Below are 25829 nucleotides of genomic sequence, written 5' to 3' on the forward strand. Positions count from 1 at the left end.
TTTTCTTAGCCATTTCCTTTCATTCAATGACATGTTCTAATGGAAAATAAAACAAACAGAATAAGACCTATCTATAGAATCTGCACCATAGCAGAAAAAAGAAACAAATGGAAAAGTTGTTAAAGAAATACATTTCAGGCCAGGCGCGGTGGCTCACGCCTATAATCCCAGTACTTTGGGAGGCTGAGTCAGGCGGATCACCTGAGATCAGGGGTTCAAGACCAGCCTGGCCAACATGGTGAAACCCCATCTCCATAAAAACACAAAAATTAGCCATGCATGATGGCAGGTACCTGTAATCCCAGCTACTCGGGAGGCTGAGGTGAGAGCATTGCTTGAACCTGGGAGGCAGAGGTTGCGGTGAAACGAGATCACGGCATTGCACTCCAGCCTGGCCAACAGAGTGAGACTCCATATGAAAAAAAGAAAATACATTTCAGAAAATAGTATTCAAGAAAACAAGCCAAATCTGAAATAATTTTATATGATTATAAGAGCAATGAGTAATTTAATCTTATTGAGAATATATATAAGATTTCAGAAAAGATATAATATAGTAGAAAATATCTGTTTATTCACATACTCTCTAAACATTTATTCCATGTCTTTTATGTGCTAAGCTTTGTAAAGGCACTGAGAATGCAGTAGAGAAGATGATAAGCAAGGTTATTACCATTATTTAATGGATGAGAATCAAGACTACCATAAAGAAATAAACCAACGTTTTGAAAAAAGATCATTATACTGTTTAAGTTCCCTGAACGAAATAAGCAGGGGAAAAAAAGGACAGAAAAAGAATTTTTAAATATCAAGATAAAAACATTCCTGAAATTAGGAAGTATTCGAGATAGTATATTAAAATGGTATACTGAATTCAAGAGAGGTTGGAGAGAGTGGCATGGGGACTTGTATTAGTCCATTCTCACATTCCTATAAAGAAATACCTGAGACTGAGTAATTTATAAAGAAAAGATGCTTAATTTGTTCATAGTTCCACAGAATGTACACACAGCAGGATGCTGGCATCTGCTCAGCTTCTGGAGAGGCCTCAGGAAACTTAAAGTCATTACAGAAGGTGACGGGAGAGCTGGCACTTCCCATGGCCAGAGCAGGAGCAAGAGGGGAGGTGAGAGAGGTGCTACGTACTTTGAAACATACAGCTCTCGTGAGAACTCATTCACTATCACAAGAACAGCACCAAGGGGATGATGCTAAACTATTCATGAGAAATCTGCCCCCATAATCTAATCACCAGGCCCAACCTCCAACAACGGGGATTATAACTGAACATGAGATTTGGGTGGGGACACAGATCCAAACCATATCAGGACTAATGTAGAATCAGCAACACAGCATTGGTTAACTCTGCTGCAATTATGAGTGGCCTCAAAATCTCAGTGACTTAAAAAACAGAGTTTATTTCTCTGCCTATGCTACATGGCTCCAGGTTGAGTTTGGCTCTACTCCACGTCTTCTCATTCTTGGACCAACGTTGGAGGCAAAGCCATGATCTGGAATATACAATTCTCTTGACAAAGAAAAGAGTAAGCAAGTTAGCAAAAACACAAAGACTATAAAAGCTTCTGGTTGAGAATTGCTACCGTGTCGTTTCTCCTTACATTCTATCGGTCAATGCAAGTCACATGGTCAAGCATGATACAGGGTTGGGAAAATACACTCCTCTGATAGGTTCAGGGATCATTAGGAATAATATAATTCACTATAAATGCCCATAATCTGCATGATATCATTGAACTTCAAAAATAAAGAAAAAGATTCTTTGATGTCAAGATTTTTAAAAAAGAAAGGAGGAGGATGGGAGAAAATTAATCAGGCTCTACAGTAACACTCAGTGCCAGTGATTATTGGAGAATATTTATATGGGAAAGAACACGTTACTCAATTTTATAAACAATCAAGGTATATTCAGATTGTGTGTTGATAAGCAGGTATCATTTCATCCCTTTTATGTTCTCCTCTGTATTGCAAAATATAAAGACTGGGAACACTATTTTCTATAATCTCAGCCAGCAGATTCCAGATTGGATTTTACCGAGAGGAACTTGCACAGATTTACAAGGCAAAAAAAATAAAAAAAAATAAAGAAATAAAACGCAGAAGCTACCATGGCTTGGTGCTGGCAGCAGGCAAGAATAGAGGCTTTGGCAAATAGCAGCTTCTAGGCCTCCTCCGGGAAGGCAACTATTTGAGTGCCAGAGGCCTCTTAGATCATGTGTAATGGTTATCCTTTCTGATTTCCTGAATGTCAGCTGTGCTGACTTTCACTACCTCAGCTCTTTGAACAGTTTAGTAAACCTCTGCCTTCCTCAAATTCCTCCCTTCTTGAAGTGCCTAGAGTAATCTTATGTTTCCCTATTGAAACTTGACTGAATAAATACAAAATAGGATGCAAAAATTCAGGCAATAACCATCCCCACTTTTTTTTGGAAACGGAGTCTCGCTCTGTTGCTCAGGCTGAAGTGCAGTGACGTGATCTCAGTTCACTGCAACCTCCATTTTCCCGGTCAATCAATTCTCCTTCCTCAGCCCTCCAGAGTAGCTGGGATTACAGATGTACGTGACCACATCCAGCTAATTTTTGTGTTTTTAGTAGAGATGGGGTTTCACCATGTTAGCCAGGCTGGTCTTGAACTCCCGACTTCAGGTGAGCCACCCGTCTTGGCCTCCCCCAATTCTTATAAAAAATGCCTGGACAAAGACCTTAAGAATAGAGAAATCGGCCAGGTGTGGTGGCTCACACCTGTAATCCCAGCACTTTGGGAGGCTGAGGTGGGCTGATTACCTGAGGTCTGGAGTTCGAGACCAGTCTGACCAACATAGTGAAACTCTGTCTCTACTGAAAATACAAAATTAGCCAGGTGGGTGGTACATGCCTGCAATCCCAGCTACTTGGGAGGTGGAGGCAGGAGAATCACTTGAACCTGGGAGGCAGGGGTTGCAGTGAGCCAAGATTACTGTCACTGCACTCCAGCCTGGGCAACAAGAATGAAACTCTGTCTCAAAAAAAAAAAAAAAAGAGAGAAATGGCTATACACAACTAGGGAAACATAAAAACCAAGACTTTAAAAACTGCAGAAAAATAATTGTAGAATATAGAATTTTAAAATTATAAACCTTGACACTGTAATATTCAGAATTACTGCAATCCAGATTTATTTATAAAAACATATTTATTTATAAAAATACATGCATTTTTATATTTGTATATTCATTGGTCTGTTTTTCCCACTAGAATGTAAGCTCCATGATGACAGGGACTTGGTTTTAACTCATATCCCCAGTGCCTAGAACTGTGCCTGGCACGTATATCCAATGCATATTTACTAGATGAGTTGAGCAGATGAATTTCCTGCCTGAACACACAACATAAAGTATTCCTCTCTCTCCACTTTGCCATGATTTGCTAGTGAATTAGAGTGAGCTACCCTCCTCCCATACAGATATTTCTCTGTGATACCTTCCTCTATCACTCGACTCAAAGATTTTACAGCAAATTATTATGGAAACTCTCTCATTTTGTACACTGGGTTTTGTTTAGCTCTTAATCATACTGATTGCCTATTTATCTCCCACTATATTTGATAAAGCAAATATTGATATTTTATGTGTGTGTGTGTTGCGTTGTGGTATGTTATATGTTTGTTTAATGTTTTTATCAGAAAATTTGGTTATCTTTGACCTTGACTAACCCTGATGTCTGAGATAATTTTTTCTACTTAGTAAAACTAATTTACATAGAATAGAATGTGTTTTTCTAATTTTTATTTGTTAAGCAAGAGGTTGTAAAATGCTTATTCTTTTCAGATGCTATATTTATGCTAAAAGAGCTGAAAAAGTATCACTGAACTGTCAAAGAAAGCTAGTATGAAGTAGTATAACTTGAAATATTATTTTGAGAAATATAAAGACAATGTATCTCATTAGATCATTTTTTTTCAAGAAAGAATATAGGACATCCATGTCCCACGTTGATTTCAGCATCACAGAACTATATTGATTGAGATTCAACCTACTTTCAATTTATAATAAAATATAATTATTGCTTTTAATTTTCAGTTAGCAAGTACTACTCTCTCCATTAAGATCAATAGAAAAACAAAAACAAAAGCAGCGTCTCCACTTGGCAGGAGGTATTTATGGCTGTTTTGTTTGAGAATGTAGACAGCATTCTAGACAATCACCAGAGATAGGACCTTAATTTAACCCCAAGCCTGAAGCATTTCCTCTGGGATGTGGATGACTGATAACATGGAGGAGGGCAGAGAAAGTATAGATTTATTGAAAAATGGTAGTTGCAAGCAGGGGGTGTTAAATTTCTTCCTCTAAATCATTGTTTAAAAGAACAAGCTTAGATTTCTGCTTCAGGATGAAAATCCTAACTGTTGGAAGAGAAAGAAATTTTCAAAATCACAGGTAGTCGGCATTTCTAACTTTTCATTTCAAAAGCATTAAACCACATACTTACGTCTAGCTCATCTTGCAATAAGACAGCATGACCACACTTGCTTTTAATATCCTGTACACAAGATTCTTTGGTGAGTTTTAATTTAAAGAAAATGAGCCCTTTACTGACAGCTCGATAACCTTTCCCATGGGAACAACAGAAAAAGGTCTCCCGTTCACGACACTAATGAGTGTTATATAGTGCCAACTTCTTTAAATGGTGTAGTAAATAGATCTTTATTAACAAACATTATGTATTATGTGTTTCTATATCACAATCTTTAAGAATAACCTTTTAACGAAGTGAACAAATAAGCCATAATGGGTTTCTTGCCCTTTACTAAGCAAAATATCAAGAACTTCTGCAAGGGCAGAGGTTAAGTAACTCTTTTATTTACTAATGATAAAGTTAATTGCATGAAACCTAATTCCACCCGGTTGGAAAAAGAATTTTTATTTTAACACTTGGCCCTCACAGTGATTTTTTAGAAATATTGCAATTCTTCAAATGAAGCTTACCCTCGTCTCCCCCAATAGGTTTAACTATTGCAAGCAAAGCACTGGCTATATTCCATTTATAATGGCTAGCTAAGAACAGTAAATGACTACTTCTTACCAGGGCTGCTCAGAGTAGCAGTTTAAATAGCAATTAATAGTAAATATTCTTTATTATTCTTTTCACTGTGTTGAACTAACCAAGTGGCACAATTCTGTGGCTAATTATAAAATCGCCTACATTACAGAAGAATTAAAACAGCAAATGAGTCATCTGGAGAGCTGCTATGGTTTTTCTAAAATTCTACACACACTGCACGTGAATTTTAATATATAATTTTAATTACGCAACTCTTCCCAGCAAACTCTTCTCATTACTTAGGCAGTGTGTGTGTGTTTCTTTTACCTTGATTACAAAGTCAAACCATTTTAGCTGAAATTAAAAATATCTGTGTATTTATAGAGAAAACAGAGCGTTGTGTTTTGATAAAGCCTCCAGGGGAGAGGGCAAAACTTAACCCTGTAAGAAAGGAAGGCTTCCTGGTCTTCATATCAGACAGTGGCTAAGGAAATCCTGAGAGAGTTTGTTACATGAGCCAGTGGGCTGCGGCAACCTTTAACATGGAGGAAACTGGAGTTAATTAAACCGTTACCCGGATCCTATCTATCATCCTAGCATGGGCTCTATCCCAAGTCCATTTACATTTTAGAATTGAAAAAATGTTCTCGGACTGTTGATAAACCATGTTTACTGTCTCTATTGATTTGCTACTTTTGCATAACCTTTATGTTTTAATTATCTTATAGTGTTTCTTGAAGGCTCTTCTGTAGCAGTTGCTATCTGATTAGACTTTACTGGCAATTATTAAACACTAGGAGTACACCTTTTAATGGATTAATCTGCTTCAAAGTTATTAGATGACTACAGGAGTGAAACTGCTAGGAAAAAATAATGTCACCTTACTCGGTGCTATTTTCAAGCCACAATTATTGTGTTTACTGTAGAGGAGACATGCTCAGATTATATGCTTGCTTTATTTGGTGGAATGGGGGAAGGTATTTTACATACAGTATGTCTGACACAGCATCTACCGTTAATCATTAATCATATAATCAAAATACATATTTAAAATCTCATGAATTAGCATTCTGTGAAAGGGCTAGAGTTCGACCGTCTTCTAATAAATATTTTTTTTGAAATTTTTGTTTATTGTAAACCAAAATTGCACAATATGTGTTTATTTCTTCATTTTAACTAATGTTTACTGAGCACTTACAATGCATCAGGCATTGTACTAAGAGCCCATTACATGGATCACCTCATGATCATGGACTATATTACCCCATTTTACACATGAAAAGACAGAAGCACAGAGAGGTTAAGTAGTTTGCCTCAGGACACACAGCTTACAAGTATTTCAGTACTACAAGTAGTACAGCCTACAAGTATTGGAAACCCAAGAGATTTCCAACTTAAAGTATTTGATTCCAGAACTCTGTAGCTTAACTACTAGGCCATACCCTATGGGATATATTTCAGTAATGGAACCTAAATACCACTAAAAGAAGAATGAACAGGTCATGTTATGCTTTTAATATTTTAATATTCAAATACTTGCCCAGAGCTTTAATTTGAAGATCCAATTATGACTAACTGGATTCTAAAATTCAAAATAGCTTAAACCCAATTATAATATTGTTTAAAGTTTATGTGCATATATTCTATTTCAAGAAGGTTGACCAATCTGAATAGATTTCTATAAGAAGATATAACAAGAAAAATTGATTAGATCCTGTCTGTACTTCTAAAACAAACAAAATACGATCCTGAATTTGCTGATTTACCACTATTATCTCAAAGCCAAACATTAACATTAGGAAACATATAGTATTTATCTACACAGTGTTTGTTGTAGTTAATAGGAAACTGGTAACTTTTTCCCCCAACACTCTAATGACAATCCTGAGATGAACCTTCCATTCGTTTATTTTACTTTTGAATGTGGAAAGGAAGGAAATCCCTGATCTTTCTAGCACAAGTAGTGGAGTCAGAACCACTAAGGTTCTGGTGGCATATAAGATCAAAGCCATCAAGCTCAGTAGGCCATATAAGCCCCTATTTCACCTTCCTCCCATCCATTCCATATTTAGTAAGCAAAACAGAATAGTGTAGTAGTTCTAAGGGCACTCTAAAGCCAGGCTGCCTGGATTCTCAAAGCTCTGCCTCACACTAGTTGCATGACCACAGACAAAATAGCCACTCTAGGGCTTAGTTTCTCCATCTGTAAAGTGGGAATCATATATATTGAATATAATTTATGATTAGGATTAAATGAATTACTACTTGTAACAAACTCGGAAGAGTGGCCTATAAATAGCAAGCACAATGTGTTGCTATTGCCCTATTATTAGTGGTAGAACAGTATCCTGGGCACTATGCTAGACATAGTCTCATGACAGTCTTATAACTTTGATCTACTTAGGGATTTAATTTATTGAAAAACAAATTACAACAACAGCAAGACCTAGACCTTGCACACTGTCACATGTTTTCTCTTATTTGTCCAAACAGTGTTCATACTCCAAGGGGATCATGGCTGAAAATAGGGAAGGTCTGGAAGAAATGTCAGCCTAGAGTGGCCCATCTCCCAAGGCCCTCCAGGGTAATTCTGGATATGGTGATGTTCGGTTGCTCCCCTGCCTAGTCAGCACCAAGGCAGCATGCAACCTCACTGGCCACACATGGGCTGCTGCCCAAGCCCTTTGAATGTAACATTCCGCTTCAGCTGGAAGCTTTTGCAGTATCTGCACACTCCCCTAGGAAAACATTGATCTCTTTCACCATGGTCATGGACTGCAGGTACAAAAACAGGGATCATTTACTGAACCCTTCAAACTGGTTTGCCTACAAAGGAAAAAGAGGCATTTTTATTTTTTTATAACAGTAGCTCTTACTCTATTCCAATAATAGTGGTAAGTGGAAAATAACCCCCAGTTACAAATGCAGAGGAAACTGACAGACAGGCACTTATCCTCTAAAAACAGTTTATTGTCTCTCTTCCTCCCTGCACCAGCAGTGATCCAGGATGAGCAGGATATAGGTTGGGTCACAGTTCTCTAGTGCCAGCTCTGCATACCTGTGGATTCAGCAATGCACTCTCTTTAGTCCCCAGTCTCCCTCAGGAATTCTTAGAGGAGCCCAGAGCTCCCTCTCTTCCCGGCCTGCCTGTGGCCCAAAGTACCCTTCCTTGAAATTCAAAGCCCAATGCTTCCACCTACAGAATATAGGCAATCTGGTCTACTTCCTTTCTCCATGTTTAACCCCTTACTGGCCACTGTAGGGCCTGATGTAATCAAGCATTACCTGTTTTATGTGTAATACTGGGGTTTCACAAGATGTTTAGGTGGCAGATGGACACATTTTTCTATCTTGTATTTTAATAATTAAATACTTATTTTAATATATTTAGGAGAAAAATTAGCATGTCAAAATTATCATTTCATAAATATTCTTGCTTAGAATAAATCCAAGAAAATAAAAATAAGTTAAAGTTATACAATGGAAAAGTAAAATAATTTTGTGTAGATGATATATGAAGATAATATACAAACAAGTGAAGCTTGAGGAAGGTGATTGACCTACCTTAACTATATATATGATGAACTCAATTTTATGGTGAAGAATATTATTCTGCCTCTTCTATATTAGTTGTTTTACTAAAAACTTTAATGAACACTAATGAAATGATACAAATAGGTGGCTAATGTTTCTGCTAACTTCTGTTGTTTTGTCATGTTTTCCCTTTTAAAGGGGTATGGTTGTTGCAATGCTGGAAAAGTTCCATCAGCCCGCCAAATGAGGGTCTGTCCCACAGGCTTGAGATGCCTCTGCAGTCCCCACACTAAGGGACCACCTGGTGACAAGCAGAAAAATGGACTGTTGAACGGCATGCAAACGCTGGAGGATTTTCCTCAACGATGTACCTGTAAGGCGTGCCCTTTGCCTGTGCTGATACTTAACTAAAATCTGTTGTCTCCAAAAGGGTGAGGAGAGAAAGATAACTTAGGTTAGGTTGATGGGGTAAATTTGCATTTACAGTCAATTTGTATTTCTTATTAGCAATTTGTTTCTAACTATATTTTACATACTAAGAGAGAAAAAAACCATCCCAAAGGAGATGCTAACTCTTTAGAGGTTGAGGTAGGAAAAGATCGAAGTAACTTTATCAAGTTTTCCATTCAGTTAATTTTTTTTTTTTTTTTTTTTTTTTGAGATGGAGTCTCACTGTGTTGCCCAGGCTGGAGTGCAGTGGCACGATCTCGGCTCACTGCAAACTCCCCATCCCGGGTTCAAGCAATTCTCCTGCCTCAGCCTCTGGAGTAGCTGGGATTACAGGTGCATGCCACCACGCCAGGCTAATTTTTGTGTTATTAGTGGAGATGGGGTTTCACCATGTTGGCCAGGCTGGTCTCAAACTCTTGACCTCAATTGATCTGCCCACCATGGCCTCCCAAAGTACTGAGATTACAGGTGTGAGCCACTGCACCCAGCCCATTCAGTTAATTCATTAGGGGCAACATGGAAGAGCTAAAAGAAAGGAAAGTTATCCTTAAATTACTTTACCTGTTTTGAGTTAGGGTTGAACTGAATACGGGAACAACAGCCAGAGCTGGGTTTGGCAATTCTTTTTGCAATAATTTTGTAAAGAGCTGGCCACAGGTCCATTTTCCTCAACTCAGAGGCAGCCCAGGAGCAGGGAGCCAGGTGTCTGCAAAGCCACACAGTAAGCATGGCACCTCTTCCTGCAGCTCAAGTTAGTTTGATAGTAGAATTTTTCTTTTTTTTTTTTTTTAGATGAAGTCTTGCTCTGTCGCCCAGGCTGAAGTGCAGTGGTGCAATCTCAGCTCACAGTGACCTCTGCCTCCCACGATTCTCCTGCCTCAGCCTCCCAAGTAGCTGGGATTACAGGTGCCCACCACCACACCTAATTTTTTTGTATTTTTAATAGAGACGAAGTTTCTCCATGTTGGCCAGTTGGTCTCAAACTTGTGACCTCAAGTGATCTGCCCTCCTTGGCCTCCCAAAGTGCTGGGATTACAGGCATGAGCCATTGCGCCTGGCAATAGAGTTTAAATCATTTTTATATCAAGATGATATCAACGCATACTGGAACTGAAAATAAATTACTCAAGAATTTTTAAGATAAATCTCTAAATCTGAAGGAAATATTGAGCTTATAACAGACCTCTTTAGCCTAAACTCTTTCTAATTCCTGGAGTGGAGACGGGAAGGGGAGATACAATTTTTCCCTTTGCTCTTACAAGGACTTGGATGGACAAATGTTCACTGTCTCTGATGCTCCCAACTATGCTCATTTGTCACTGCCTTTTCAGTGCTTCCAGCTCCTTGAAGAGAGCCTGTAAAACTCTCTTTGGGGAGAGTTGTGGGGCAGGTCTGCAAAGATATTCTCAGCATCTGCAAGAGCCTATATTTAAGAAACCAGTCCTTAGAGATTTCTCTCCTCCCCTTAAGAAAGCTCTGATATGAGCCCTTTCTAAGCCAACATGAATTTCATTCTGCTTTAGCTCTCCCAGGCTCACTTACATTTCAGGCTTTCTCTTTTCTCATATAATTAAAGACTTTGCCCCAATTAAAGGGATTCTTGGCTTCCGTGGGCAAGAGAGCTCATCTCTCCGGACCTGCTTCTGTGTATGCCCCTCCTGCAAACAGCCCCTTCTCTCCCCAGACTCTGGAATATTATGTCTGGCAATAGGCTTAAATTTGGAATTCTGTCCTGTTTCCCCTAGATAAATTCAAGCTAGTTGGCTATCAGACTTTCCTCTCTGCCCATCTCACACTCTGTGGATTGAGGTACTATCCTGAAGGAATTTTGACTAGTTCTGCTTGGTGCCTCAGCCCAACTCACAAGGCAGAGAATCCTTTAAATATTCATATTCTGCTCCTGCAGTGATCATTACTATTCCAGATCAGAACTGTTCTCATGCATTTAAACGTCAATAGTTCCCAGCTTAATTCATTAGGCATCCATTCAAGTAGGTGATCATATAACCAACCTGCGTGCTTGTCAGGGTCTCCCAACCCGCGCCAAGAAGGGTGATTTCCTTAGCACTGACAAAATTGGGATGCAGTTCTTTTATTTTAACTGTAAATATGAATTAGGTGCTTGGTACACATTAGTGGTTTTAAAAACATCCCTTTGTAATGTAATTTGTCATAGTGTCTTCATCACCATGACAACTGGAAGGCCTTCACTGTTCCCTCTGAAAGGAAAGTTGAAAACAATGATTAAAAAGAAGCCATATTTATTTACATTTTGTTTCCACAGAGGTGGGGAGCAAGAAACAGTTTGGGTCTATTACCTATCAAGTTGTAAATGCAAAGATGTCAAACCTTATTATGTATGTGTCCTCTCTGGTGGCAGAGTGATGACACAGAACACTGTTCCCTTAGCTGTCTTCTTTGGGCCCAAGCTCAGAGGTGGTGCCCCACACAGCCAAGTGTCTATAGTCAGCAAGCCTCTAGAAAGTGCTGCTGTGGCTGGTTACAGATCAACCCTCATCTCTGCAAGCATGCTTGGGACAGGATTTAACCCTCTCCTCTCTCAGGATCTTTGTCTTGTTTATGCTGTTAGTACTACTGCTTTTCTTCGTCTCTTGCTTTTTAGCATTTTTTCATTTTCTCTAGCTCTCTTCTTCTCAAGAGATGTCAGTCAACAGGCTCTCTCAAGGTCAGACTTGTTACATGGACCTGACACAAGCAAACTTTATTCCCCTTCCCCCGACCTCTGTTGTCACAAGCCCGGCTGACTGGGCAGCGGATCCTGTGTTCAGGACTGAGACTCAGAGATGCAATTCTGAGCCCAGTGTCCAGGAAGGCGAGAGGCTTCCTCTTTTCTTCCCCATCTCTTCCCTGTTCCCCAAGAGTGCAATATTGCATCTGTTGAACTTAACACTGGCAGCCACTAAAAAAGCTTCCAGAATTAAAATGCATTCACCACTGGCATGGAAAGAACAGGACACGGAGAAAGATGAGACCTGTTAACCTGTATTCATCACATTCAGATTCCCCAATATTAAAAGGTGCGGCATTTTCTAACAAAGGTGATTTCTGAATACCGAGATCTGACGGATTTTTACATACCAATCACAGAACATAACAGATAAAATTTATATGGAGCATTTGTGTCTGTAAGTCCTGAGAAATTTGGGAAATTAAGAAGGTTTTGCCCCCCTCCTTTCTTTCACAAAGCAGTGTGAAAGCATTCTTTCCCTGCTAAATGGATTTAGTCTAACTGCCTAATTCATTATGCTAAAACCATGAAGCAATTTCCTGTTCAAAGCCCAGCTCACAGGCTCTCTGTTGTCAAGTATTTGAATTTCAGATTAGAAATGTGTTCATTTGGATAGCTTGAAAGGAAAGCTTTGTTGTCAGCTTGGCTTTATGCTGTGCCAGGAGCCAAATCCCTCCTCTTCAGCAGTCACCAGCAAAATACCAGATCTCAACTCGGACTCAATATCTTGAAACAAACACAAACACCTCTGGCCTCTGTGGTTAAAGCCACGGCTTGAGCTTTGCTTTCCCTAATAATACAATTATCTCAGATGATGATTTCTGACAGATAGGAGCAAATGTTTAGAGTTTCCACTCCACCTTCCCCGCCATACGACCACCACCACCCACCAAACATTCTTTTAAAAAAGCAGGGAGTATTTCTGCCAGAATGTCCTTCAGCGTGGCTTCATTCTATGAGTAACTGAGCCATTTGCTACAGAGCAGTGAACTGAAGTAGGGGCTGCATTTTTGTCAACCTTCAGCTGTCATTTACACTGTGCAGTGCTGTCCCAGCCACTTGCCATTACCACTGATTTTTCTTCCCTTGATTGATTTTCGAAAAATATATACAGCTGCTCAGAAAGTCAAAGGTCATGTTTTTTAGCTGAATGTTGAAACAAAGTCCAGGGGGAAAATGACCTGATACATCTAGAAGAAAAAAAGAAAAGAAAATATATACTTGATTGGCTAATAATCACAGAAGCTCTGATACTGGGTAGGAATTCAGGCAACTACTTCTTGTACAGATTTTTTGAATTTTCGAAGCTGCAAGATTCTAATATGCTGTCACATTTTGGTATTGTGGTTCCACCATAACCATCTAACTATTATTAATCAATAAATATTTATTGAGGTTTCTTTTATCCAGTTACAAATATATTTCTTATCGCAGATGACATTACACAGTATTTTGGGTTGTTGCTGATATTGATAGCTAGTATTTCTTTGGTGTTTTATGGTTTCAAAGTGCTTTCAGCAGCATTACCTCATTTTATTCTTTCAGATGATTCTTATCACAGTCCATAGTTGATGAAGGTGGAAACCAGTCTTAAGCTTTACATTGTACAAGGAGAATTAAGTTGCAGAAGGGGGAGTTTCAAACATAGATCTTTGACTCTAAGAATGTTTTCATTAGTCCACCCTGACTCTGATGCTTACTTCAGCCTTTATATAGGGACAAGCTATCATCATATCCTCTCTGTGGTCTTATTTTGAGGCTAAATATGATGGAATGATTAGCCTTGTATCTATTTGGCTTATTCTAAATTACAGAAATTTTGTGTCTGTGCATAATGACAGTGCTTCTAAGTAATTTGCGGATATCCATTGCTTTCAGTTTGAAAATAATGGTCTCTATGTGGATTTAAACTGCGGGCCAAATTTAATTATGCTAGAGAAAAGCGGAACATTTGTCATTTACACTTTTTGACATATAGAGAAAATAGTGGCCAATTTGCTAACCTGTAGTGGAAATAATCCAGGTCTTATTACAAAGAGAAGAAAAGTAAATTTAGAGTAAAATTAAACACAACTAAAGAATTAGGATGGTTTTGAAGGAATTGCCATTGAGGGAAAGGAACTGTTAAACTAAGGCTGACCCAGTTCAAGGTCTTCAATTGCATTATAACCCTTGGCCTACTTTTTTCTGCAGGGCCTTTTCTGGAGCATATTAATTTTCCTGAATTGGCAATTAAGCTGCAGGATTTTTAAAAATCATAATTCTGATCCAAATGGTATTCTGACCCCAAAATGGTGTGCTGATCCAATATCGTAATTCCACTTGGAGAATGAACTCCCAGTCTCTCACACACATTAATATATTAAAGACAAAATATCTCAACCACAAGAAAAACACAGTTCCCACCATAATATGCAGCCATTTTTAGGCATATCTGTTGTCATTTTTATTGAATTTTTATAGAGATTCAAAATAGATACAGACAGATTTTTTTCTATGTTCTTTATTTGCTTATCATGTAAATTTGTCCTACTTTTCCTTCCTGAGTTACTCTTAGTCTTTATTATTCTTTTTCTCCGTGTGTAGTAGAACTAAATAATTGGACTAGTTCCACCTCTGCCAGCAGTAACACGCTGAAGTCATATGTGCTTTCTTCATCCCCAAAGCTGATTGACACGATGGCAGGTGCTGAGTTTATCATGTCCCTTCCAATCTTCAAGGCCTTCACCTGTGCTATTTCCCTCAAGAAACTTTCCCTCACAGTGCCGAGGCACAGTGGATTTCCCTCCTTTGAACTTGGCATTTGTAAAAAATCTCATTTTTCTCTTCTATCACTGTTATTTTTATCTTTCATGACTTTATGTCATCCTGCTCTCTTAAATGTCTTAAAAGTGAGCACCTTATGTGCTATGTCTGTATTCCTGATGACTAGCTCAATGGAACTTGCAAGTCTAACTAACTTTTAAGAGATGCAGGGGATGAGGTGAAAGTTTGCCCCTTGGCCCTATGAAGGTTTGCTGAAAAATTAGCTTGCAAAAGGCAGATTAATTAGAGAAAAGACATACAAATTTATTTTAGGTGCACGCACAAGGAAAATCACAACATGATTTGCCACCCCACAAGGTGGTTCAGAAGCTTATACCCTATCCTGGCAAAACAGGCTATGGGAGAAGAGAGAAGAGGAATTCTGTTGAGGGGATTACTAGGGAAAACGAATGGATCTAGGAACAGAGATGAACTTTTAAATAGTTCCCTTTGGCAGTGAAAAAGGTCTGTTCAGGTATGGTTACATTCTCGGTCTGACAGCGACAGGAAGAAGACACAATTTTTCCTTTTGGTAAGTCTAGATCTTAGGCAGATAAGTTTTGGGGCAGATGATGGTAAGGAGAGGTCAAAGACACTTTGAGGCTTCTTCTTCAGTTGAGTGTGTCAACATGCCATCTTTTAAGATATGGGTTTCTGAACTCCAACAGTAGATAAGAAAAAGTTAACTGGTTACCCATCTGAGGGGGACAGTGCTATAAGCGGGGGACAGGGACAAGAGGGGCAGTCTAGCATTTGTTGCAGAACCACTCTCCAGTCTTTGTAGTCAATCTACAGCATGGCCAAAGGAGGTATTGTAAAATTATAACTATTGTATCCAGCCCTGACTACTTTCTCTTCTCCTCTCCTCTTGTCCCCCACTGTAAGTTCTGAGCTGAGAATGGTGAGAAAAAGATGAATGAGACATAAAGAATCCCTGCCCTTGGGGGGCTCATTATGGCACCTACTTGAAGTGTCTGCCAAGGAGCAAGGGATGAGAATGTTCAGGGAAAGCTCACTGGCCCTCTGCACAGAGCCCCACACTGTTATTTTGATGGTCTCAACTGCATGGACCTGGTTGATCTGGAACTATATTTCCGAGAATCTCTTTTCCTATGTGGTTGCAGGCTAAGACCTAACGTGAATTTTGGGAGATAGAAATGAAGCAGTAGCCCTTACTCTTTGCAGGTGCCTGTGGCCAAATGTGGACACCAACTCAGAGGTGCTAACTTACACCAGCTTGTCCTCACTGCCCCCAGCTTTGTGTCCAGCTCTTCCTTGTGACTGCCAGCACTGCCTACCAGCAACAGCCCCAGGCTCACCAAACACTTGGCCAAATATCTACAGTAGCAGTGGCTGCCATGGTGCTAGCTTCCACAAGCCCTTCTTACCTAGCTCCCCTTGGTAGCCTACTCTGACAACTGGACACATGTGTCTCTGAGATTCCACTGCAAGCATAGACCTTCCCACCAGCTCCAGTGCCTTGGGACAGCTGGCTGGATCCTTTCTCAGATCCTCCATTTCTCCCTCTGGATCTTTACTTCTCCAGCTTCTCCAATAGTTTCATAAAATCTCACTCCTGTAATGAATCTTCTTCCATAATATACTGCTTCACCTTTCCCAACTGAATGTCGATGATTTGCTAACACACCTAATAAATGTTCCTTTTCTTGATGAGCTGTAGCAGGGAATGTGCTGCCTTAGGGAGTTGACAGAAATAGGGGAGATAGGTCATTTTGATTCATCTCTGTCATCTCACCCCTTTGTTCTTTGTGATCAGATGTACTGATTTGGGATAAACTCGGCTGATGAAAGTCACAAATGTTTTGATGGCCACTAAAAAGGCTTACAATTCATATGAAGCTAACTTATTTTAACAGTGATCAAAGCAATGACTATTTTTCTACTTTCTCTGCCAAGTAAGATAATGGCTGTACTGAAGATTAATGACAAAATGTCCCCATTTGGAAACAGCTGTGAATGATAATAGGTGATTCTTCATATTGATAGCAATAGAAGTGCTTAGCCTATTCATTGACAACACAATTTAATATATTTCATCTTGAGACTATGTCCATTTCTAGAATTTTGAGGTACTCTCTGATCCCTAAAGAGCTATCTCATTAGTAAAATAAGTCATTTCTTAGCCAACTTTTCCTCCTAGTTTTTCTGTGACCCTAATTTAATTAGAGGGGAGATCAATGATGGCCTGAAGGCAAGTCACAGTGAGGCCAAAATAGTAAAGACTCTGAAAGTGAAAGCTGAGACATGGAAAACAGAAACAAAGATCTAGGGGCCATAGATTAGGGTGCTAATCAATGTCATGGGACACCCTGAGAATATGCAGAGGAGGAAAACTTGGATTGGAGCTATAGTGGGCTGGGCATTGGGCATAATCCACAGCTTACTTTCATGTCCGCAAAAGTGTAAGAAGAATAGCTGATACTGATAGCCGTGTCGCCTGTGTGACAAGTTAGAACATTCCTCACCAGGTGTGCTCCACACTAAATCACAAAGCCTCTGCTCTCAACTAAAAGATGAGGGACTCTGTTTTTCTCACATTAATACTCAAGCCCATATCTAGTGCAGAAGCTAACACACTTAAGAGAGTCAATAAATGTTCTTTAAGTGAAGAAATATGCCCTTGGTAGAGATAAAATAAGAGATGTTAGATACCAAGGGGAGGGCTAGTCTTGTTAAAAAGATGCTCGAATATATTCAAGGCCTATTTGTGACATTACATAGCACTTACTCCCCAATACCCTCATTTGTTGACAAATAACAGTCTGATACAATTCCAAAAGATAATCCAATGAGCAGACCCTTTTGCTTTTAAGTATTTTCCAGGCTTAATATATTAAAAACCTATAAAACTTGACAACAAGAGGGGATTAATACAGATAGAAGTCCAATATTTAGTTCCTACAGGTGCAGTTGCCAGGCAACCACCATACCACAACACACGGGACTGTCATTATGGATCAATCTTCCCCTCCTTTAACTCCTTCACTACCAAAAAGAAAAGCAACGCAGGCAATGATGTCATTTGAAAAGGTCCTTTCTCCAGGTACTCTTGCTGACTAAAGTCTTCCCTTGCAGAAATGGCAGCACATTTTGATGATGGCAAAATGATTCTATGCTATTAGAAGGTTTCCTTTCAGTACAGAAAAGCCCTTACATCAAGACTAAAAAGATTTTATAGGTTATTAAACTTTGCAATTAGCAATGTAAATTATTTATTATAAATTAATATAAGACATCAGGGGTCCTACTTGCGGGCAGTATAGGTGGTGTCTTATTTGTACTCTAGTTAGCACTCAGATTTTCTCCATGGTAATTTCATCCATACCACTCACAGGATGACAATTTTATGTCATAAGAGGTCCCTTGGTAGTGGATATTAATTTATAATAGAGGGAAACAGCAGGGAGATTTTTTTGTGTGCTCCTTGCCAGTAAAACACACAAACTGCTCCCTTGAGGCACATACAGTTATATATTAAACCATTAGTGATGGCACTAGAGTTAATAAGAGATATAATATACAATACAACCATATATAGTATATATTAACAATCCACAAAAAGATAGTATAGATCCTAATGGAAAGCTCCCAGGATAAATTGTGTTCTATGCTTCCTTATGGTTTAAAAAAGCATAGTCTCAGAAAATATGCAATGCATCCTCAATGGGATTCACAATTATCTGAGGCCAAGTATCTGAGAACTATTTTTTTCCGGGTGAAGCGTAACACATAAAACCTATTTTTGTCTGTAAACCATAATAGAACTGCCAGTAACCAAGGGATAAAATAAATGTTTCCTAAGTAATAGAAAGCATTAAGCTAGATTAGTGGTTTCCTTAGTTCCTTAAATGATTCCTAGTCCACATGCAAAATGTTTTCCATTTGCCTTCCAAAACTGAAAAATATTTAATACACCTACTTCCGCCTGTTATGAAACACTAATTTAGGATCTCTTTAATGTAACAGACCTTTGCATTTTGATCAAGATCTAGACATAATCTTGCATAGAACTAACATTTAAAAAATCTATCCTTCTAATTCAAGAACTTTGAAATATTTTCCTTAAATAATTTTCTAATGGAAAAACATAATTCCCTGGTTAGGAGCTCAAAAAGCACTCCATTCCCAAGTAGATGTTAAATGGTGTATGAAAGGTCACATGACAAAATACTAGCAGAGCTTAGAACAAACCAAATGTACTTCAATCAAGCAAGCTGCACCTTCAGTAATGAGCTGGACTTTTTGTCATGTTCCTAGAGATTAATGTCTTGTGTGTCACAACAGCTATCTTTTCAAAGTAGTAAATTATGTGCCCTTTATGAGTCTAGACCAGCTGGAAGATCATAATAATAATGAGAACAAAGTTCACAAGTGCTATTCTTGGACAGGCCAATTATATCAACAACTAAAGTGGCTGCATGTAGTATTCTTTCCATCCAAACACATCTGAAATTTTCTAGCTCTTCCTTGAACACTGCTTAAAACATGGCAGTGTTTCTTCTCATTCAGTATCTCATTCTGGTTGATCCCATCTGTTATATGACTTCAACTATCACATCAACAATGTGATGCTTCCACAAATACCCAAGAGCAGCCCAGGTCCGTCTCCTCAGCTCCACATCCCATTTTTCCAATAGCTTACTGGTTAGAGCTTCCTGTCTGCCCCACTGGCAACTTTAAACATTCCACCTCAATTCATGCTATCATCATCCACCCAAACATTTTTATTTCTCATAATTAAAACTGGTAATAACACCTGCCTCACAGAGTTGCTCTGAAGATTAATGAGATCTTTAATTTAGTGTCAAATCGTAGGTATTCACTATCTGTTAGCTGCCATTATCAATAATACTAATTATTAATAATTAAACCTCAAGCATGTTTGACCCCTTCCTCTTTCTAATTTTTAAATATCCCAAATGCCACTTTCGTCTCTTGCTGTCTGCCCTCAGGGAACTGATTTAGTGAGTCTTTTCTTTTCTCTGCCCTGAACTGTTGCAATAACCCCCTGACTTCCATTTCTCTTGCATACCACTCTGCTCCATTGCCACCATAGCTATGTTTTTTCTGAAACACAAATCTGATCATGTAACTCCCCTGCTTAAAAATCTTTACATCAGCACACTCAACTTCAAAGTCCTTAGCTTCATATGTAATACTTTTACAAATTGGGCCAGTCTAGCTTCTTAACTTCACAGAGGACATTCCAGAATGTTCCTCAACACTTTTGCCCTTTCACATCCCATTGCCCTGGTACATACTGTTTCCTCTGCTCTCCCGTGTTTTTGTTTTTTAGCTGATGTGCTGGCTATTTTCTGCTTCCCCAAAACCCATTAGGATTCACTCTGTTTTACTGTAGCATTCTCACTGCCCCAGCAGACTGACTGCCAAGTCCCAAATCACCCAGATTGCCTTGCTTGTTCACTTCTTGATGGACTCAGCCAATGAGAGCGCTTGCGAGTGAGCCAAGGACAGAAAGAGAGAAAACCCAGGGTACTTACTCTTCCTTCTACATTCCACTTTGCCATGGCTCTAACCAAGGCAGCATCCCTTTGTAATCACAGCTTCAATCAGGTAGGCCCCTCCTGCAGCTACAGCTCCCAACTAGAACACAAGAACATCATTCCTGCTCCCTTCCCTTCAGATCTTGGGGCAGTGTTGCCTTCCTGCTATTACTGGTGCCTTCATTAGAGTATTTTCAGAAATTCTAGCTGACCTGCCAAAAATATGCAATCTGAATTTAATCATGAGGAGACATCAGACAAATCCAAGTTGAGGGATAGTCTACAAGAGTAATAGAGTCTAAAAATGTCAAGGTCTTTTACCCTCCCTACCACTACACTCTTACTACACACACTTATATGCATTAAGGCTGAAGAACTGTTCTAGATTCCAGGAGATTACATAGATAAGACAACTGGATATAATATGTAATCCTTATTAAATCCTAGAATGAGAAGGAAAAGAAAGAACTATGAAAGATACATTGCACCATTGGGAAAATTGTGATATGGACTGTGGATTAGAAAATAACATTGTGTTTTAGACGTCCTGATATTAATAATTACACTCTGATTATTTAAGAAAATGTTCTTAGGAACTACATACCAACATATTTAGGAAAAAATGGATTTGATGTCTGCAAATTATTCTTAAATGGCTCAGGAAAAAGTTAAAGATAGACAGACAGATAAGAAAGGAGGCAAAATGGTCATAATTGGTGGATCCTGACTGATATACTTGTGAAACTCCATTCAACAATAAACACATTTATTATCTTCCTTATAATAACAATAACTATAAATCAATACAGTATACTTTCTTTCAGAAACTTTATATCCAATTATCATTTTATCTTTATAACAACCCTTTAAGAAGGATTTGTCATTAACTCCCTTTGAAAGCCCAAAGGGCTGAGGTGACTCTTAGAGCATAAGTCCATTTGACTCCAGAGTGCAGCCTTCTCACTCTGATGTTGTATTTCTGCCTTGAGCAATGCTCATGCTGTCTTCCATGTGTCTATAGTGCTTTACGTGTGATATTGTAATTATTTTCTAAATTATGTGGGTGTTACTCACTTCTGCTTCTCTCCAACCTGGCACTAAGTTTGACACATACTAGGCATTCAGTAATGAATAAACCAAGGAGTGAGTGTTTGCATAGTTGACCCACCCTTTCACCACTACAGGAAAGACAATTCAATGGACCCTGGAGTGGGATGGCAGATACATCATCATCTGCAATTGTTCGGTCAATGTGGCAGCCACTCGCCACATGTGGCTATTGAACACTTGAGATGTGGTTAGACTGAATGGAGATGTGCAGTAAGTATAATATATATAAAATAATTTATTATAAAACATTATCATTATTATGAAGATTAAAATGTAGCATATCTCATTAATATTTTTTCACAATGATTACCTGCTGAAATTATACTATTTTGGAAGTATTGGGTTAAATGAAACATTATTAAAATTAATTTTGCCTGTTTCTTTTTACCTTTTTAACGTGGCAACTCAAAATGTAAAATTATACATGTAGCTCACATTATATTTCTTTTGATTAGTGCTGATCTACACAGATGAAAAAGTTACTAATTAAACTGCTTTCCTGATTGATTATTCTTATGTGACAAGGGCAGCAAATAATTTTGGGCTTCTTCATTCTTTTTTTAAAGTAAGAATAAAGTCTATTAAGGCAGCATTCTTGAACTCCGATGTACATACAAATCACCAGCAGATACCTGGTTAAAATGAGGATTCTGATTCAGTAAGTCTGGGTAGGGTCTAGGAGTCTACATTTCTAACAAGCTTCTGGGTGTTGCTGATGCTGCAGGTTCTGAACCACACTATGAGTGGCAAGGGACTACAGCACTCCAGGCTTTTATTTGATACAGGTATTGGCATATAAATATTTCATTAACCTAGGGAAAGTCAGTATTTTCTGAAGTTTAATTGCTGCTAACAATCTTTGGTTATATCAGATAGTCCTATGAATGTGATTTCCCCAAACTTACAATATGAGTTGCCACATTATTAATAAAAATGCTTGGAAAACTAAACAAACTTTTATATTAAGACAATTTAAGAAGACACGGGATTATGCCAGCACTTTTCTAAAAACACAGATAGTATTTTAACCACCCTAGCTTTGCCTAAGGGGATGTTATAGGAAGTCAGCTGGGCCTACGATGGCCTCTGAATTCTGGCATTATGCATGCATTTTAGAAATGATAGAGGAGTAGGAGAAAAGACTATCCTCCTGCTATGTGCCTAGCATTTCATCTAAATATTTCTGTAGCTCAGAATGGTTTTTCTTAATGAAAAGAATGCCCTGTCTTCTTATCCATTTCTGGGTAATAACACACAGAAGTTAATGTAGGCCAGAAACGATATAGTAAGACATGACAGGTAGCAACCATAACTGGAGCAAGTAACAAGAGAGTTTTCTACACTGGCAAACACCAAACCAGGTATGTCAAAACACGAATAAGGGGGTGCAGGCAGGGAGCTTGTGATGCACCCCAAGGAATGAGAAAATCTCCAGTTTTGTGCTGAAAGTAATAATTTCCAAGGGGAAACCTTAATGGTAGGGAAATATTTGTATGGACTTAGTAATAATAATACCAGTATTACCTTTCAACATATTTTATCAGATTGACTCCCTGTGAGATAAAGATCATTGTTTTCATTTTGTCAGAGGAAACAACAGATCAAATGAGAGCGAAAACTTGAATCCAGGACTTGACAACTACACCCAGTTCCATTACCAATAACATTGCATGAACGTTTGGCAAGAAGCAAAGGAAACAAGTTGGAGTCTGGGGTGGAGGGTCACATTAGTTCAGGTCCAGAGCCGGCTCTCAACAGAAGTACATCTGCCATCTCTTCTTGTCCTAAACTATAACCAATATCTTTGTAGTACTCTTCACTTTTTTCACCCTTGAAAATACTCCCCTTAAGAAAATATCTGATAAGCACAATCATACTAAAGTAGGAAAGACTGCTAAGTCCAACAAAATGTAATTGCTAAATCTCAGGTAGTAGCTAATAGGATGGAGCTGGGCAGGGAAATCAGCTGGGGAAGAAGGCTGACCATTACCCTGAAATCATGTCACCTTAGGCTATGTAAGCCAAGCCCTATCCAATTCATTCAGACATCCAAGAAATTCTATCGTGATCTACCAACAGAAAGGTAAATCATTTTTACAGTAGTCATGAAAATAAATTTTTAGACAGATGATCCAAAAATGGAGTTGAGGAGAGATTACGCTGGCCATTGTTTTTGCTTCTTTTGCGTGTTGTCTTTTTGTTTGTTTCCCAGACGTGTTTATTACTTAACAAAGCACCAACAAAAACTGGTATTTGCTAAAGGTGGATGCCTGTTTCCTTCTGTATAGTGATAGGCAGATGATAAAATGTTGGCAAGGGAAGCTAGGAGAGGAAGAAGAGAATGGATATTACTTTGGAAAACCGGCAAGTGACACAGATTTTTATGTAAGTATTCAGTTTTTCAAAGCAGTTACAAATAAAGAAACATTAATTCAATTGGATTTTTTTCTGTGACTATTGAAACAATATGCCAAGTCCAACAAGATATAATCTGTAATTGATTAAGATTCTTATCTCCTAAGAGAACTGCCTTTCTATTTCTAGATTTTGCTGGGCTCTTGAGTGTTATCACGCTGGTCAAAAAGGGAAATCTGTTGATAAATTGAGGGCTATCATTTGGCAATAAAAAAGCAGAACATCCATCATATGAGTCAATGAGGGAAATTCATTTAACATGGATGAGATTCCAAATCAAGGCACTTGAATCCCTTTAATTAGGGTTGGTGTGGCTTTTTTATTTTGCCTGTATGGAGAACACTTTTCCATCTCTGTCCTAAAATGAAGTTCTGCTACCTGGAGCCCCTAAAATGCACAGAGAAGAGGCCACAGATGAAATAACTGTTTGCATCAATTGCAGAAATAGAATTGTAAGTAGTAAGAGATGACGACAATACTATTAAGTTACTGAACCTTGTTCTCAAGGTGGAGTTGCTCTGTCAGTATCCAGAAAACAAATTTCACTCTGGCAGTACAATTCCAATTTTTTTTAAAAGAGTTCCTCCACAAATTTGTGATTATCCTCAGATAGAGTTGTTGCCTTTCATGATGGTGATAGGCAAAAAATATGCTCACTCACAAATTGATAACCACTTAGAATTCTGAAATCCCCTTTCTCTCCTCTCCCTCAGAACCCTTCCTGGATACTAGGAGAAAATACAACTTGAAAGTTAGCTTGCTTAGCATTAGTGTAAAAGTCACATAGCACAAAAGAAAACCATACAGTTTTATTATCCAAATTAAAGACCCATGTCATGGACATAAAAAGAAAAACCAGAGTTGACCATAAATGAACATAGATGTGCAATTTGACCACATCATCAAGTTCTCTGACTCAACATAAAATTATCTCCTGAGGAACATGCTGGGACATTCTAATCTTAAATGAAGTGGAGAGATGATAATGGAACCTTGGAAACTCTTGCTTGTGAGATCTATCATGCTGGGCTGGCTGTAATATCAGAGAACCTTCCCATCTTTAATTAAGTGAATAACCACATCTTAGGCACATTTTCCCCCTAATCCCATTCTTTAAAGGAAAAACATCCCAGAATTGTTTCACCATTAATCTTTTCTCTGCTTCCACTTATTTAATAACTCTACTTTTTTTTTTTTAACAACCTGTAGAATTTTGCATTGGAAAAGCTCAAAAACAGCTATAAAAAACTCAAGTAAAAAATGAAAACCTGAGTTAGGTGATTTGTACATATAGCAAGATGGATATTTCTTAAAACAATATTAAGTAAAGCATGAAAAGAAAAAGGAAGGAAGAAGAAGAAAGGAAGGGGGAGAAAGAGAAGGTAGTAGAGGAGGTGGGGGAGGAATAAAGGAAGAAATGGTGGTGAAGAAATAAGAAAAACAACAACAAGAAACAGAATGATAGAGTTCAATATCCTTTTTATAAATTAAACACACGCACGCACACACAACACACACCAGCACTTCGTATTTTATAAGATGGCCAAATTTTTATTTATGTACCTGGCATATAGCGTACACACAAACAAAAATGTTTGCTGAATGAATGAATGAGTTTACACTATTCATTGAGGACAAGAACATAAAAAAAAAATAGATGCAAGTCAAACAAGAAGAAAAAGCAAACAACGTGAGGATCAAAAAGGAAAGTGTAATTTTTTTTAACCTTTAACTATTCTTTTAAAATATCAATAATGATGGTTCAAAAAATACAAATTAAAATAATAGAGATACTGATAAATTAAAACAATGAGATAGATGCCCCTTACATGGTTTAGAAGGGCAAAACTTTGAGAAGTAGATAGTAACAAGCATAGATGAAGATGTAGAAAGATAGAACACTTTTAAACTACTCACAAAAGTTAAAATAGATACAGCAGTTCTAGGAAAAAGTCCAGCAATATTTAATGAAATAAGTGTGCTTAAGCCCTACCGGCAATACCATTCCTGGGAAAATAATGCAGAGAAATTCTCACCCAGGTTGGAAAGGACCACATAAAATATGCTCATTATGACCATACTGTATTTGTGCTAGTAGAGAGCTGGAAGCTACCTAGGTGTCCATCACTAGGGGAATTGACAAGTAAAAGACGATATTCGTATTCTATAAACACTATGCGGTAATTAGAAGCAATAAACTCAT

At 38.3% G+C, this 25829-nt stretch overlaps 1 long non-coding RNA gene across 1 annotated transcript in view; it reads left to right on the plus strand.

Annotated features, from left to right (window-relative positions):
• The window catches only part of LOC115896483, a 182226-nt gene that overhangs the window by 32560 nt on the left and 123837 nt on the right, over nt 1–25829 (plus strand). The window contains exons 2-3 of the long non-coding RNA XR_004056364.1: nt 8771–8945; nt 21286–21421. This is a non-coding gene — a long non-coding RNA (uncharacterized LOC115896483). The remainder of the gene's footprint in view (nt 1–8770; nt 8946–21285; nt 21422–25829) is intronic.

Source organism: Rhinopithecus roxellana, chromosome 3 (assembly GCF_007565055.1).
Source record: "Rhinopithecus roxellana isolate Shanxi Qingling chromosome 3, ASM756505v1, whole genome shotgun sequence".
NCBI classification, from domain to species: domain Eukaryota; kingdom Metazoa; phylum Chordata; class Mammalia; order Primates; family Cercopithecidae; genus Rhinopithecus; species Rhinopithecus roxellana.